Below are 17469 nucleotides of genomic sequence, written 5' to 3'. Positions count from 1 at the left end.
ATTCCGATGTCCAAACATAGCCTTCCAATATATCGATCTTTATGTCTCTACCATTTTGAGACTCCTCGTCATGTCCGTGATCACATCCGGGACTCTTAACTACCTTCGGTACATCAAAACACATAAACTCATAATACCGATCGTCATCGAACGTTAACCGTGCGGACCCTACGGGTTCGAGAACTATGTTGACATGACCGAGACTCACTTGCGGTCAATAACCAATAGCGGAACCTGGATGCTCATATTGGTTCCTACATATTCTACAAAAATCTTTATCGGTCAAATCGCATAACAACATACATTGTTCCCTTTGTCATCGGTATGTTACTTGCCCGAGATTCGATCGTCGGCATCTCAATACCTAGTTCAATCTCGTTACAGGCAATTCTCTTTACTCATTCCATAATGCAACATCCCACAACTAACTCATTATTCACATTGTTTGCAAGGCTTATAGTGATGTGCATTACCAAGAGGGCCCAGAGATACCTCTCCGACAATCAGAGTGACAAATCCTAATATCGATCTATGCGAACTCAACAAACACCATCAGAGACACATGTAGAGCATCTTTATAGTCACCCAGTTACATTGTGACATTTGATAGCACACTAAGTGTTCCTCCGGTATTTGGGAGTTGCATAATCTCATAGTCATACGAACATGTATAAGTCATGGAGAAAGCAATAGCAATAAACTAAATGATCATAGTGCTAAGCTAACAGATGGGTCAAGTCAATCACATCATTCTCTAATGATGTGATCCCGTTCATCAAATGAAAACTCATGTCTATGGTTAGGAAACTTAACAATCTTTGATTAACGAGCAAGTCAAGTAGAGGCATACTAGTGACATTCTGTTTGTCTATGTATTCACACATGTACTAAGTTTCCGGTTAATACAATTCTAGCATGAATAGTAAACATTTAGCATGATATAAGGAAATATAAATAACAACTTTATTATTGCTTCTAGGGCATATTTCCTTCAGTCTCCCACTTGCACTAGAGTCAATAATCTAGATTACATTGTAATGATTCTAACACCCATGGAGTCTTGGTGCTGATCATGTTTTGCTCATGAGAGAGGCTTAGTCAACAGGTCTGCAACATTCAAATCCGTATGTATTTTGCAAATCTCTATGTCTCCCTCCTTGACTTGATCACGGATGGAACTGAAGCGTCTCTTGATGTGCTTGGTTCTCTTGTGAAATCTGGATTCCTTTGCCAAGGCAATTGCACTAGTATTGTCACAATAGATTTTCATTAGACCCGATGCACTAGGTGTGACACCTAGATCGGATATGAACTCCTTCATTTGCTGCTTCCGAAGCAGCTATGTACTCCGCTTCACACATAGATCCCGCCATGACTCTCTGCTTGGAACTGCACCAACTAACAGCTCCACCATTCAATAAAAATATGTATCCGGTTTGTGACTTAGAGTCATCTGGATTAGTGTTAAAGCTTGCATCGACGTAACCATTTACGATGAGCTCTTTGTCACCTCCATAAATGAGAAACATATCCTTAGTCCTTGTTCAGGTATTTCAGGATGTTCTTGACCACTATCCAGTGATCCACTCCTGGATTACTTTGGTACCTCCTTGCTAAACTAATAGCAAGGCACACATCAGGTCTGGTACACAACATTGCATACATGATAGAACCTATGGCTGAAGCATAGGGACTGACTTTCATTTTCTCTTTATCTTCTGCAGTGATTGGGCATTGAGTCTGACTCAACTTCACACCTTGTAATACAGGTAAGAACCCTTTCTTTGCTTGATCCATGTTGAACTTCTTCAAAAGTTTATCAAGGTATGTGCTTTGTGAAAGTCCAATTAAGCGTCTTGATCTATCTTTATAGATCTTGATGCCCAATATATAAGCAGCTTCACCGAGGTCTTTCATTGAAAAATTCTTATTCAAGTATCCTTTTATGCTATTCAGAAATTCATTATCATTTCCGATCAGCAATATGTCATCCACATATAATATCAGAAATGCTTCAGAGCTCCCACTCACTTTCTTATAAATACAGGCTTCTCCAAAAGTCTGTATAGAACCATATGCTTTGATTACACTATCAAAGCGTACATTCCAACTCCGAGAGGCTTGCACCAGTCCATAAATGGATCACTGGAGCTTGCACACTTTGTTAGCACCTTTCAGATCGACAAAACCTTCCGGTTGCATCATATACAACTCTTTTTTAAGATATCCATTAAGGAATGAAGTTTTGACATCCATTTGCCAAATTTCGTAATCATAAAATGCGGCAATGCTAACATGATTCGGATGGACTTAAGCATCGCTACGGGTGAGAAGGTCTCATCGTAGTCAACTCCTTGAACTTGTTGAAAACCTTTTGCAACAAGTCGAGCTTTTTAGACAGTAATATTACCGTCAACCTTAGTCTTCTTCTTGAAGATCCATTTATTCTCTATGGCTTGACGATCATCGGGCAAGTCAACCAAAGTCCACACTTTGTTCTCATACATGGATCCCATCTCAGATTTCATGGCCTCAAGCCATTTTGCGGAATCCGGGCTCATCATCGCTTCCTCACAGTTTGTAGGTTCGTCATGGTCAAGTAACATGACTTCTAGAACAGGATTACCGTACCACTCTGGTGCGGATCTTACTCTAGTTGACCTACGAGGTTTGGTAGTAACTTGATCATATTTTTCATGATCATCATCATTAGCTTCCTCACTTAATGGTGTAGGAATCACTGGAACTGATTTCTGTGAGAAACTACTTTCCAATAAGGGAGCAGGTACAGTTACCTCATCCAGTTCTACTTTCCTCCCACTCACTTCTTTCGAGAGAAACTCCTTCTCTAGAAAGGATCCATTCTTGGCAACGAATATCTTGCCTCCGGATATGTGATAGAAGGTGTACCCAACACTCTCTTTTGGGTATCCTATGAAGACACATTTCTTCGGTTTGGGTTCGAGATTATCAGGTTGAAGCTTTTTCACATAAGCATCGCAACCCCAAACTTTAAGAAATGACAACTTGGGTTTCTTGCCAAACCACAGTTCATAAGGTGTCATCTCAACGGATTTCGATGGTGCCCTATTTAACGTGAATGCAGCCGTCTCTAAAGCATAACCCCAAAACGATAGCGGTAAATCAGTAAGAGACACCATAGATAGCACCATATCTAATGAAGTGCGGTTACAATGTTCAGACACACCATTACGCTGTGGTGTTCCAGGTGGCGTGAGTTGCAAAAACTATTCCGCATTGTTTCAAATGAAGACCAAACTCGTAACTCAAATATTCTCCTCCATGATCAGATCGTAGAAACTTAATTTTCTTGTTACGATGATTTTCCACTTCACTCTGAAATTCTTTGAACTTTTCAAATGTTTCAGATTTATGTTTCATCAAGTAGATATACCCATATCTGCTCAAATCATCTGTGAAGGTCAGAAAATAACGATACCCGCCACGAGCATCAACACTCATCGGACCGCATACATCAGTATGTATAATTTCCAATAAGTCAGTTGCTCGTTCCATTGTTCCAGAGAATGGAGTCTTAGTCATCTTGCCCATGAGGCATGATCTGCAAGCATCAAGTGATTCATAATCAAGTGATTCCAAAAGCCCATCATCATGGAGTTTCTTCATGCGCTTTACAACAATATGACCTAAACGGCAGTGCCACAAATAAGTTGCACTATCATTATTAAACTTATATCTTTTGGCTTCAATACTATGAATATGTGTATCACTACTATCAAGATTTAGTAAAAATAGACCACTCATCAAGGGTGCATGACCATAAAAGATATTACTCATATAAATAGAACAACCATTATTCTCCGATTTAAATGAATAACCATCTCGCATCAAACAAGATCCAGATATAATGTTCATGCTTAACGTCGGCACCAAATAGCAATTATTCAGGTCTAAAACTAATCCCGAAGATAGATGTAGAGGTAGCGTGCCTACTGCGATCACATCGACTTTGGAACCATTTCCCACGCGCATCGTCACCTCGTCCTTAGACAATCTTTGCTTAATCCATAGCCCCTGTTTCGAGTTGCAAATATTAGCAACAGAACCAGTATCAAATACCCAGGCGCTACTGCGAGCATTAGTAAGGTACACATCAATAGCATGTATATCAAATATACCTTTCACTTTGCCATCCTTCTTATCCGCCAAATACTTGGGGTAGTTCCGCTTCTAGTGACCAGTCCCTTTGTAGTAGAAGCACTCAGTCTCAGGCTTAGGTCCAGACTTGGGCTTCTTCACTTGATCAACAACTTGCTTGCTCTTCTTCTTGAAACTGGTGGTCTTGTTGACCATCAACACTTGATGCTCCTTCTTGATTTCTACCTCCGCAATCTTTAGCATTGCGAAGAGCTCGGGAATTGTCCTATCCATCCCTTGCATGTTATAGTTCATCACGAAGCTCTTGTAGCTTGGTGGCAGTGATTGAAGAACTCTGTCAATGAGACTATCATCAGGAAGATTAACTCCCAGCTGAGTCAAGTGGTTGTGGTACCCAGACAATCTGAGTATATGTTCACTGACAGAACTATTCTCCTCCATTTTGTAGTTGTAGAATTTATTGGAGACTTCATATCTCTCAATTCGGGCATTTGCTTGAAATATTAACTTCAACTCCTGGAACATCTCATATGCTCCACGACGTTCAAAATGTCGTTGAAGTCCTGGTTCTAAGCCGTAAAGCATGGCACACTAAACTATCGAGTAGTCATCAGCTTTGCTTTGCCAGACGTTCTTAACATTGTCAGCAGCAGGCTTGTCACCTAGCGGTGCTTCCAGGACGTAATTCTTCTGTGCAGCAATGAGGATAATCCTCAAGTTACGGACCCAGTCAGTGTAATTGCTACTGAGGGAGTCCTGGATTAGGGGGTCTCCGGACATCCGGACTATATCCTTTTGCCGGACTGTTAGACTATGAAGATACAATATTGAAGACTTCGTCTCGTGTCCAGATGGGACTCTACTTGGTGTGGAAGGCAAGTTAGGCAGTATGGATATGAATATCTCCTCCTTTGTAACCGACCTTGTGTAACCCTAGCCCCCCGGTGTCTATATAAACCGGAGGGTTTTAGTTCGAAGGACAACATACAATCATACCATAGGCTAGCTTCTAGGGTTTAGCCTCTCCGATCTCGTGGTAGATCAACTCTTGTAATACTCATATCATCAAGAATAAATCAAGCAGGAAGTAGGGTTTTACCTCCATCAAGAGGGCCTGAACCTGGGTAAAACATCGTGTCCCCTGCCTCCTGTTACCATCCGCCTTAGACGCACAGTTCGGGACCCCCTACCCGAGATCCGCCGGTTTTGACACCGACATTGGTGCTTTCATTGAGAGTTCCTCTGTGTCGTCGCCGTTAGGCTTGATGGCTCATACGATCATCGATAGCGATGCAGTCCAGGGTGAGACTTTTCTCCCTGGACAGATCTTTGTGTTCGGCGGCTTCGCACTGCGGGCCAACTCGCTTGGCCATCTGGAGCAGATCGAAAGTTACGACCCTAGCCACCAGGTCAGGTTTGGAAGCTTAAACTACATGACCGATATCCGCGGAGACTTGATCTTCGACGGATTCGAGCCTCTGCCTTGTGCGTCACGCGGTCACGATGAGTATGATTTAGCTCTACCATCGGATAGTGTTCAGGAGATCGCACCGGCAGCCGCTCTGACCCTCAATTCGGAGCCAGTTGCGCCGTCCATGGATGGGTGGATGGACCCCGCCACGGAGGCCTTGCCCTCAGCGGCGATCAAGCCGAACATCGACCTTACCCTGCACGAGAGCCGTGTTGTCAGACTGCCGGATCCTTCTCCGGCCATGGACTTTAAACCGCTTGCGCCCGTTCCTAGCGAATCCGATTGGGCGCTGATCATGGAGTTTACCTCCGCGGATATTTTTCAGCACTCACCCTTTGGCGACATACTGAACTCATTAAGGTCTCTCTCCTTGTCAGGAGGATCCTGGCCGAACTATGTCCTGCAGGATTGGGATGCGGACGACGAAGAAATTCGACGCCCACCCACCACCCACTTCATAGCCACTATCGATGACTTGACCGACATGCTCGACTTCGACTACGAAGACATCGACGGTATGGACGACTATGCAGGAGACGAACAGGAACCAGCGCCTATAGGGCACTGGAAAGCCACCTCGTCGTATGACATATATATGGTGGACACACCCAAAGAAGGCAATGGCGACGGAACAACGGAGGATGACCCATCCAAGAAGCAACCTAAGCGCCGGCGTCAGCGGCGCCGCTCTAAGTCCCGCCAAAGCAAAAACGGTGATTCCGGCACAGGAGATAATAACACCCCGGACAGTGCCGAAGACAACCCCTTCCAGCAAGATTCAGCACAGGTGGATGGACAAGCCAACCCTCATGAGAGAGCGGCAGATAGAGAGGAAGAGGGTGATAATTACATACCTCCCTCCAAAGACGAGGCAAGCCTCGGCGACGACGAATTTGTCGTGCCTGAGGACCCTATTGAGCAAGAGCGCTTCAAGCGCCGGCTTATAGCCATGACAAATAGCCTTAAGAAAAAGCAGCAACAGCTTAGAGCTAATCAAGACTTGCTAGCCGACAGATGGACTGAAGTCCTTGAGGCCGAGGAATATGAACTCGAGCGCCCCTCCAAAAGCTACCCAAAACGCAAGTTGCTACCCCATTAGAGGAGGAAGCATCTAAACCTACGTCCCCAGCGTATGACGCGGCTGACCGGCCACCTCATGGCTGCGACAGAGAGGCCTCTCGGCCCACAACTCAAGCCGCACCCCGGTGCCACTCAAAAAATACTAAGGCTCGAGGAAACACGCTAGACCTGCGAGATATATCGGAGGACAAAGCAAGGCAAACAAGATCGATCTACGGATCACTTGGGCGCCCCACGACACGAGACGATAACCGTCACGCCGGATACAGCAAAAGTAAATCCGGCTGGGCCGAACACAACAGACAAAACTCATTCGAGCTGCGTTGTGATATAGCCCAGTACAGAGGCGCCACACACCCCTTATGCTTCACAGACGAAGTAATGGATCATGAAATCCCAGAGGGTTTCAAACCCGTAAATATAGAATCATACAACGGCACAACAGATCCTGCGGTATGGATCGAGGATTTCCTCCTGCATATCCACATGGCACGCGGTGATGATCTACACGCCATTAAATACCTCCCATTCAAACTCAAAGGACCAGCTCGACATTGGCTCAATAGCTTGCCAGCAGAATCCATTGGCTGTTGGGAGGATCTGGAAGCCGCATTCCTTGACAACTTTTAGGGCACTTATGTGCGACCACCAGATGCCGATGACTTGAGCCACATAATTCAGCAGCCAGAGGAATCGGCCAGGCAATTCTGGACACGGTTCCTAACAAAGAAAAATCAAATCGTCGACTGTCCGGATGCAGAGGCTCTAGCAGCTTTCAAGCACAACATCTGTGATGAGTGGCTAGCCCGGCACCTTGGTCAGGAAAAGCCAAAATCTATGGCAGCCTTCACGACACTCATGACCCGCTTTTGTGAGGGAGAAGACAGCTAGCTGGCTCGCAGTAACAACACATCAAAGAACCATGGTACTTCGAATACCAAGGACGGCAGTAGCAGGTCACGTCGCAACAAAAATAAGCGCCGCATTAACAGCGACAATACCAAGGATACGGCAGTGAATGCCGGATTCAAAGGCTCTAAACCCGGTCAGCGGAAAAAGCCATTCAAAAGAAGCACTCCGAGCCAGTTTGGACCGTATACTCGATTGCTCGTGTCAAATACACAGCACCCCCGACAAGCCAGCCAACCACACCAATAGGGATTGTTGGGTGTTCAAGCAGGGTGGCAAGTTAATTGCCGAAAACAAAGATAAGGGGCCACATAGCGATGACGAGGAGGAGCCCCGGCAGCCGAATACCGGAGGACAGAAGAGGTTCCCCCCACAAGTGCGGACGGTGAACATGATATACGCAACCCACATCCCTAAGAGGGAGCGGAAGCGTGCGCTCAGGGACGTATATGCGTTGGAGCCAGTCGCCCCAAAGTTCAACCCATGGTCCTCCTGTCCGATCACCTTCGATCGCAGGGACCACCCCACTAGTATCCGTCATGGTGGATTCGCCGCACTGGTCTTAGACCCAATTATTGACGGATTTCACCTCACTCGAGTCCTTATGGATGGCGGCAGCAGCCTGAACCTGCTTTACCAGGACATAGTGCACAAAATGGGTATAGACCCCTCAAGGATCAAACCCACAAAAACGACCTTTAAAGGCGTCATACCAGGTGTAGAGGCCCATTGCATAGGCTCAGTCACACTGGAAGTGGTCTTCGGATCCCCGGATAACTTCCAAAGCGAAGAGTTAATCTTCGATATAGTCCTGTTCCGCAGTGGTTATCATGCACTGCTCGGGCGAACCGCATTTGCGAGATTTAATGCGATACCGCATTATGCATACCTCAAGCTCAAGATGCCAAGACCTCAGGGGGTCATTACAGTTAATGGAAACACAGAGCGCTCTCTCCGAATGGAGGAGCACACTGCGGCCTCTTAAGGCAATCCACTAGTTCGACGTTTAAGGACCCGAACACCTTCAAGTGCGCCCGGAGTAATTGGCAACAGGACCGCCTGGCACGTTCCGAGCTCGCATAGCAATGCGGCCCCCACCCCGGCCCAAGCCAAACGGCCAAACTCGTGCCACGCGTACATAATTACACATTAAAAATACCATGGGCATAGGTAGGGAGGGGGCACGACTACGGCACGCCCCAAGACGCGGCTTAAACCGCACTAGGGGCTTCCCTCTTTGTTATTTTCTCTCTTTCAGGACATTAATATCTGGAAACCCTGTCCGGCAGAATGATTGCCGAACACATGATGCAACAACCAAGGAGGCAGAAAGCTACATCACACCACGGAACTCCCAGGTGGATTACGATAACGAGTGAAATACTTGCTTTAATATTATTCCTCAGCTTGCCCTTGGAGGGGACATAGTCCTATTTTTTGCTTATCGCACTACCTGTATCATTCTTCTCTAACGCACGTTTTTAATAAACAATGCATTGCATTAAGGCTTTTATTGCATTCTTCTTTTTTTATATATATGTTCATTCGTGACATCCAGCACCGTACACTCTGGTACGACCAATACGCTAGGGGCTCAAGCATACCCCACAATACGGCGTGAGAAGTCCGAACACTTTCGATAGTGCGGCACCCGAACTTATAGCATTATATGCATCAGCTCCAAATCATGTCTTGGGTCAATAGTTGGGTTTGCCCGGCTCCCATGTTTTGGTACCTTACGTTCCGCTATATCTGCTAAGGTAGCACTGGGAGAACTACTGCGATTGTGCCCCGGTTCTCCTGGGCTAAGCACCTCAGTAGAGAAAGCTAAAACTGACTGTCATGATAAGGCGAGAGACTGGTCGCTGTTCGAGAGGTTTTCGAGTCCTTAAAGACTTATGCCGCTTAGAGCGAGGAGTCGGCCCTGTCCGGCTTAAGGCGTGTATCGTGCCCCAGATTCGGCCTTCCGAATACTAGGGGCTTCGCCAAAATTTAAAATTATAGAATTCTATGGCTAAGTGAGAGTGATAACGCATTATAGTCCGATTGCCTTGTTCGTTGTGCTAAGCACCTCCCTCGAAGGACCCAAAAATGGGAACAAGAGTGCTCAGGTTTATCCCGAACACCCCAGCACTCGTGGCATGGGGGCAAAAGTCAACGACTAGCCATCCCTCAGATTTGATAAACAGCCGAACAGAAGGTAATATTTTAAATTCAAACAAGCGTTGCATAGCGGATATGAACAAGTTTTCATGAATACATGATTACACGAGCGAGTTCACTCAAATATTATAGCTTTCGTACACTCGTCCGCTGCGAGACGGGCACCCTTCAGGACACCCTCATAGTACATCTCGGGGTGGCGATGCTCCTTGCCCTCCGGCGGACCTTCCTTGATCAGCTTCACGGCGTCCAGCTTGGCCCATTGTACCTTCACACGGGCGAAAGCCCGGCGTGCACCTTCGATGCAAACGGACCGCTTGATAACTTCCAGCCGTGGGCAGGCATCCACAAGCCGCCTCACCAAGCCGAAGTAGCTGTTGGGAAGGGCGTTGCCAGGCCACATCCGGACTATCAAGCCCTTCATGGCCTGTTCGGCCGCCTTGTGTAGCTCAACCAACTGCTTTAGCTGGTTGCTCATAGGTACTGGGTGTTCGGTCCCAGTATACTGGGCCCAGAACAACTTCTCCGTCGGGCTTCCCTTCTCGGCCCAGTAAAATTTTGTGGCATTCGACACGCTGCGGGGCAAATCTGCGAATGCTCCTGGAGAGGTCAGGATTCGGGTAAGTGATAACCCACAAGTATAGGGGATCGCAACAGTTTTCGTAAGTAAGAGTGTCGAACCCAACGAGGAGCTAAAGGTAGAACAAATATTCCCTCAAGTTCTATCGACCACCGATACAACTCTATGCACGCTTGACGTTCGCTTTACCTGGAACAAGTATGAAACTAGAAGTACTTTGTAGGTGTTGTTGGATAGGTTTGCAAGATAATAAAGAGTACGTAAATAAAAAGTAGGGGCTGTTTAGATAAAGAAACAATAAAGTAAATATAGTGAGTGTGGAAAAGTGGTGGTAGGAGTTGCGAAATTGCCCCTAAGCAATTGACTACTTTACTAGACCGATAGCAAGTATTTTGTGGGAGAGGCCACTGCTAGCATGTCATCCCTGACTTGTAATTCTATGCACTTATGATTGGAACTATTAGCAAGCTTCCGCAACTACTAACGTTCATTAAGGTAATACCCAACCATAGCATTAAGATATATTGGTCCCCCTTCAATCCCGTATGCATCAATTTCTATGCTAGGTTGAAGCTTCTGTCACTCTTGCCCTCCAATACATAGTCCTATCAACATACAACTAACCCTAGGGTGTGATCCACGCATGCAATCATATGATGGGCACCAAAAGACAGCAACATAACCACAAGCAAATTAAATCAATCATAGCAATTCATCAACCACCGATAGGACAACAAAAATCTACTCAGACATCATAGGATGGCAACACATCATTGGATAATAATATGAAGCATAAAGCACCATGTTCAAGTAGAGGGTACGGCGGGTTGCGGGAGAGTGGACCGATGTAGATAGAGGGGGGAAGGTGATGGAGATGTTGGTGAAGATGGCGGAGGTGTTGGTGTAGATCGCGGTGATGATGATGGCCCCGGTGGCGTTCCTGCGCCACCGGAAGCGAGGGGGAGAGAGCCCCCCTACTCCTTCTTCTTCTTCCTTGACCTTCTCCCTAGATGGGAGAAGGGTTTCCCCTCTGGTCCATGGTCTCCATGGCGTGGGAGGGGCGAGAGCCCCTCCGAGATTGAATCTATCTCTGTTTCTCTCTGGTTCTGCGTTCTGTTCCGGCTCTGTTTCACCGTTTCGTATATATATATGGAGATCCGTAACTCGGATTGGCCTGAAACCTTCGCCGTGATTTTCCCCTGAATATTAGCTTTCTTGAGGCAAAATAAGAGCGTCAACCGCCTTACGATGGGCTCATGAGGGTAGGGGGCGCGCCCTAGGGGGGGGGGGGCGCCCCCTGCCTCGTGACCACATCGGGCACTGGTCCGCGTTGATTTTCCTTCCGAATTTTCCATATTTTCCAAAAATAAGCTCCGTCCGTTTTTATCCCGTTTGGACTCCGTTTGATATGGATATTCTGTGAAACCAAAAACATGCAACAGACAGGAACTGGCACTGGGCACTGGATCAATATGTTAGTCCCAACAATAGTATAAAAAGTTGCCAAAAGTATATGAAAGTTGAATAATATTGGCATGGAACAATCAAAAATTATAGATACGACGAAGACGTATCAGCATCCCCAAGCTTAATTCCTGCTCGTCCTCGAGTAGGTAAATGATAAAAAAGATAATTTTTGATGTGGAATGCTACCTAGCATAATCTTGATCGTATGTCTAATCATGGCATGAATATTAAGACACGAGTGATTCAAAACAATAGTCTATCATTTGACATTAAGACAATAATACTTCAATCATACTAATAAAGCAATCATGTCTTTTCAAAATAACATGGCCAAAGAAAGTTATCCCTACAAAATCATATAGTCTGGCTATGCTCCATTTTCACCACACAAAATATTCAAATCATGCACAACCCCGATGACAAGCCAAGCAATTGTTTCATACTTTTGACGTTCTCAAACCTTTCCAACTTTCACGCAATACATGAGCGTGAGCCATGGACATAGCACTATAGGTGGAATAGAATATGATGGTGGAGAAGACAAAAAAGGAGAAGATAGTCTCACATCAACTAGGCGTATCAACGGGCTATGGAGATGCCCATCAATAGATATCAATGTGAGTGAGTAGGGATTTCCATGCAACGGATGCACTAGAGCTATAAGTGTTTGAAAGCTCTAAATGAAACTAAGTGGGTGTGCATCCAACTTGCTTTCTCATGAAGACCTCGGGTATTTGAGGAAGCCCATCATCGAATATACAAGCCAAGTTCTATAATGAAAATTCCCACTAGTATATGAAAGTGATAACTCAAGAGACTCTCTATATGAAGAACATGGTGCTACTCTGAAGCACAAGTGTGGTAAAAGGATAGTAACATTGCCCCTTCTCTCTTTTTCTCTCATTTTTTTATTTTCTCTTTTTTTTGGCGGGCTTCTTTGGCCTCTTTTTTTATTTGGGCTTCTTTGGCCTCTTTTATTTTTTGTAAAGTCCGAAGTCTCATCCTGACTTATGGGGGAATCATAGTCTCCATCATCCTTTCCTCACTGGGGCAATGCTCTAGTAATGATGATCATCACACTTTTATTTACTTACAACTCAATATTACAACTCGATACTAGAACAAAGATATGACTCTATATGAATGCCTCTGGTGGTGTACCGGGATGTGCAATGATTTAGCGTAGCAATGCCATCAAAAAACGGACAAGCCATGTAAACATCATGCTAGCTATCTTACAATCATGCAAAGCAACATGACAATGAATGCTCAAGTCATGTATATGATGATGATGGAAGTTGCATGGCAATATATCTCGGAATGGCTATGGAAATGCCATGATAGGTAGGTATGGTGGCTGTTTTGATGAAGGTATATGGTGGGTTTATGGTACCGGCGAAAGTTGCGCGGTACTAGAGAGGCTAGCAATGGTGGAAGGGTGAGAGTGCGTATAATCCATGGACTCAACATTAGTCATAAAGAACTCACATACTTATTACAAAAATCTATTAGTTATCGAATCAAAGTACTACGCGCATGCTCCTAGGGGGATTGATTGGTAGGAAAAGACCATCGCTCGTCCCTGACCGCCACTCATAAGGAAGACAATCAATAAATAAATCATGCTCCGACTTCATCACATAACGGTTCACCATATGTGCATGCTACGGGAATCGCAAACTTCAACACAAGTATTTCTACAATCCACAACTACCCACTAGAATGACTCTAATATCACCATCTTTATATCGCAAAACTATTGCAAGGAATCAAACATATCATATTCAGCGACCTACAAGTTTATGTAGGATTTTATGACTAACCATGTGAATGACCAGTTCCTGTCATCTCTCTAAATAGATATAAGTGAAGCAAGAGAGTTTAATTCTTTCTACAAAAGATATGCCCACGCTCTAACAAGTATAAGTGAAGCAAAAGAGAATTCTACACATAGCGGTTGTCTATGTAAAGAGAAACAGACAATCCAAACTTCAAATGATATAAGTGAAGCACATGAAGCATTCTATAAAGCCATACTCAAAAGATATAAGTGAAGTGCAAAGAGAATTCTATGAATCAAACAAGGACCATATCATACCAGCATGGTGCATAAAAATAAAAAGAAAAACCTAAATGCAAAAGACTCTCCAAGACTTGCACATATCGCATGAACGAAACGAATCCGAAAACATATCGATATTTGTTGAAGAAAGAGGGGATGCCTCCCCAACATCCTCAAACTTAGACGCTTGAGTCTCCTTGAATATTTACTTGGGTTACCTCGGGCATCCCCAAGCTTGAGCTCTTGCCTCTCTTCCTTCTTCTCACATCAAGACCTTCTCAATCATCGAACACTTCATCCACACAAAACTTCAACAGAAAACTCGGTAAGATCCGTTAGTATAATAAAGCAAATCACTACTCTAAGTACTGTTGAAAACCAATTAATATTTTGTTTTTCTATTGTGTCTACTGTAATATAACTTTTTCATGGCTTAATCCACTGATATAAATTGATAGTTTCATCAAAACATGCAAACTATGCATCAAAAACAGAATCTGTCTAAAACAGAACAGTATGTAGCAATCTGAACATTCACCATACTTATGATACTTGACAAATTCTGCCAAAATTAGGAAAAATAAACAATTTGTATAGGAAGACAGTGCGAAAAGAATCAGAACAATTTGACGTTCCAGCTAAAAATGTAAAATCGCGCACTACATCCAAAGTTTCTGTCCTGCACCGTACAAACCATCAAGCAAATGTAAACATCCTAAAGGCAAACCTTGGCACATTATTTTTATAATACAATGGAGTTTTACAAGGGGATAATTATTTTTATTGAAAAGTTTCTGTAATCAAGATTCACAAAGTTTCCGTGAGCATGAACAAAGTTCAAGGCTAGCTCCCACTTCAACAATGCTTGTCTTTCTCACTTTCGCTTTCCTTTTTGAAAAAGTTTTGGGTTCCCCTCTTTATTTTTGTTGTTTTTAAACTATATAAAAGCACTCAACAGAAATAAATGACTCTCTAAAACTTCCGGGTTGTCTCCCTGGCAGCGCTTTCTTTAAAGCCATTAAGCTAGGCATATAGTGCTCAAGTAATGGATCCACCCGGATCCCAAGGTATATCAAAGCCAATTTTAATTAACAATGACTTATAGTTTAGTAGTGAGCACAAAGTAACATATATCATGCAATAGCGAAGTCTAACTCCCTTCCTATGCATCGGCATGTCATAAAAGAACAATTCATGCACACAAAGTAAAGGCCAATGCATAGTATAAACAGTTTCTTGCAATTTTATCATATTGGAAACATAGAGAGGTGGAGATATAGTTTCTCTCTCATAATAATTGCAAGTAGGAGCAGCAAGCACATGCATATTATATTCATCAAAATCATCATGTGCAACGGTAAAAGGCAACCCATCAATATATTCCTTAATAAGAGCAAACTTCTCCGATATAGTGTAGTTTGGAGAATTCAAAAAGATAATATGACTATCATGTGTGGGTGCAATAGCAACAATTTCATGTGTAACATAAGGAACTATAGCAAGTTCATCTCCATAAGCATAATTCATATTGGCATCTTGGCCACAAGCATAGCAAGCATCATCAAAAAGGGATATTTCAAAAGAATCAACGGGATCATAACAATCATCATAGCAATCATCCTCCGGTAAGCACGAAGGGAAATTAAACAATGTATGAGTTGAAGAGTTACTCTCATTAGAATGTGGGCATGGGTAGCTAATCCGCTCTTCCTCCTTTTGTTCTTCGCTCTCCTCCTCATCTTTTTCATCCAATGAGCTCACAGTTTCATCAATTTCTTCTTCCATACACTCCTGCAAAATATTAGTCTCTTCTTGGACAGGGGAGTAGTACTCAATATATGGTTCAACATAGGCATTAGAAGCATAATTATCATAGCAATATTTAAATATGGCAAAATTTTCAGATTTGTAAAGAGTAGCATCATACTTTTCAATCAAAGAAGCAATTTCGTAAGCACCCTTAAAAGCAACAAATTCTTCAATTTGTTGAACATCATAGTAGCTATAAACACCCTTAGCATAAGAGTATACGATTCCATTATCACTAAACAAACATTGGTAGGGAAGGTGTTTCTTAGGGTCTTTAGAACAACAAGTATAATAATATATTTCACATAAATTCCAAGCATAGCATTGCAAACGATGAATTTGATCCAGTAAAGTTTTCCTTTTTTTAGATATTCGGTATTGCACATAACAAGCATGCTCATCTAAAGATTTGCCCTCAACTAAGCTAGTTGGGGTTTCAGCATGAGCACATAGGGATCGAAGATGATCCAAGTAATAAGCTTCAGCAGTGTGATAGATTTTGAGTGGTTCTTCAACCATTGGTTTAGTAGGTACAACTAATTTTTTTGGTATTTTGCGTTTCCTACCCATAACTAAAGATAGAAAACAACTAAGAATAGCAAATAAAAATTACTTAGTGATAAAGCAAGCAAACACACACGAGAATATTCACCCCACGCTATTGCTCCCCGGCAACAGCGCCAGAAAAAGGTCTTGATAACCCACAAGTATAGGGGATCACAACAGCTTTCGATAAGTAAGAGTGTCGAACCCAACGAGGAGCTAAAGGTAGAACAAATATTCCCTCAAGTTCTATCGACCACCGATACAACTCTACGCACGCTTGACATTCGCTTTACCTAGAACAAGTATGAAACTAGAAGTACTTTGTAGGTGTTGTTGGATAGGTTTGCAAGATAATAAAGAGTACGTAAATAAAAAGTAGGGGCTGTTTAGATAAAGAAACAATAAAGTAAATATAGCGAGCGTGGAAAAGTGGTGGTAGGAGTTGCGAAATTGCCCCTAAGCAATTGACTACTTTACTAGACCGATAGCAAGTATTATGTGGGAGAGACCACTGCTAGCATGTCATCCCTGAGTTGGAATTCTACGCACTTATGATTGGAACTATTAGCAAGCATCCGCAACTACTAACGTTCATTAAGGTAAAACCCAACCATAGCATTAAGATATATTGGTCCCCCTTCAATCTCGTATGCATCAATTTCTATGCTAGGTTGAAGCTTCTGTCACTCTTGCCCTCCAATACATAGTCCTATCAACATACAACTAACCCTAGGGTGTGATCCACGCACACAATCATATGATGGGAACCAAAGGACAGCAACATAACCACAAGCAAATTAAATCAATCATAGCAATTCATCAACCACCGATAGGACAACGAAAATCTACTCAGACATCATAGGATGGCAACACATCATTGGATAATAATATGAAGCATAAAGAACCATGTTAAAGTAGAGGGTACAGCAGGTTGCGGGAGAGTGGACCGATGTAGATAGAGGGGGAAGGTGATGGAGATGTTGGTGAAGATGGAGGAGGTGTTGGTGTAGATCGCGGTGATGATGATGGCCCCGGTGGCGTTCCGGCGCCACCGGAAGCGAGGGGGAGAGAGCCCCCTCCTTCTTCTTCTTCCTTGACCTTCTCCCAAGATGGGAGAAGGGTTTCCCCTCTGGTCCATGGTCTCCATGGCGTGGGAGGGGCGAGAGCCCCTCCGAGATTGGATCTATCTCTCTGTTTCTCTCTAGTTCTGCGTTCTGTTCCGGCTCTGTTTCACCGTTTCGT

The sequence above is a fragment of the Triticum dicoccoides genome, chromosome 2A (genome assembly GCF_002162155.2).
Source record: "Triticum dicoccoides isolate Atlit2015 ecotype Zavitan chromosome 2A, WEW_v2.0, whole genome shotgun sequence".
Classification (NCBI taxonomy): Eukaryota; Viridiplantae; Streptophyta; class Magnoliopsida; order Poales; family Poaceae; genus Triticum; species Triticum dicoccoides.
The sequence above is the reverse complement of the archived record's forward strand: the minus strand, read 5'-3'. Positions refer to the sequence as shown.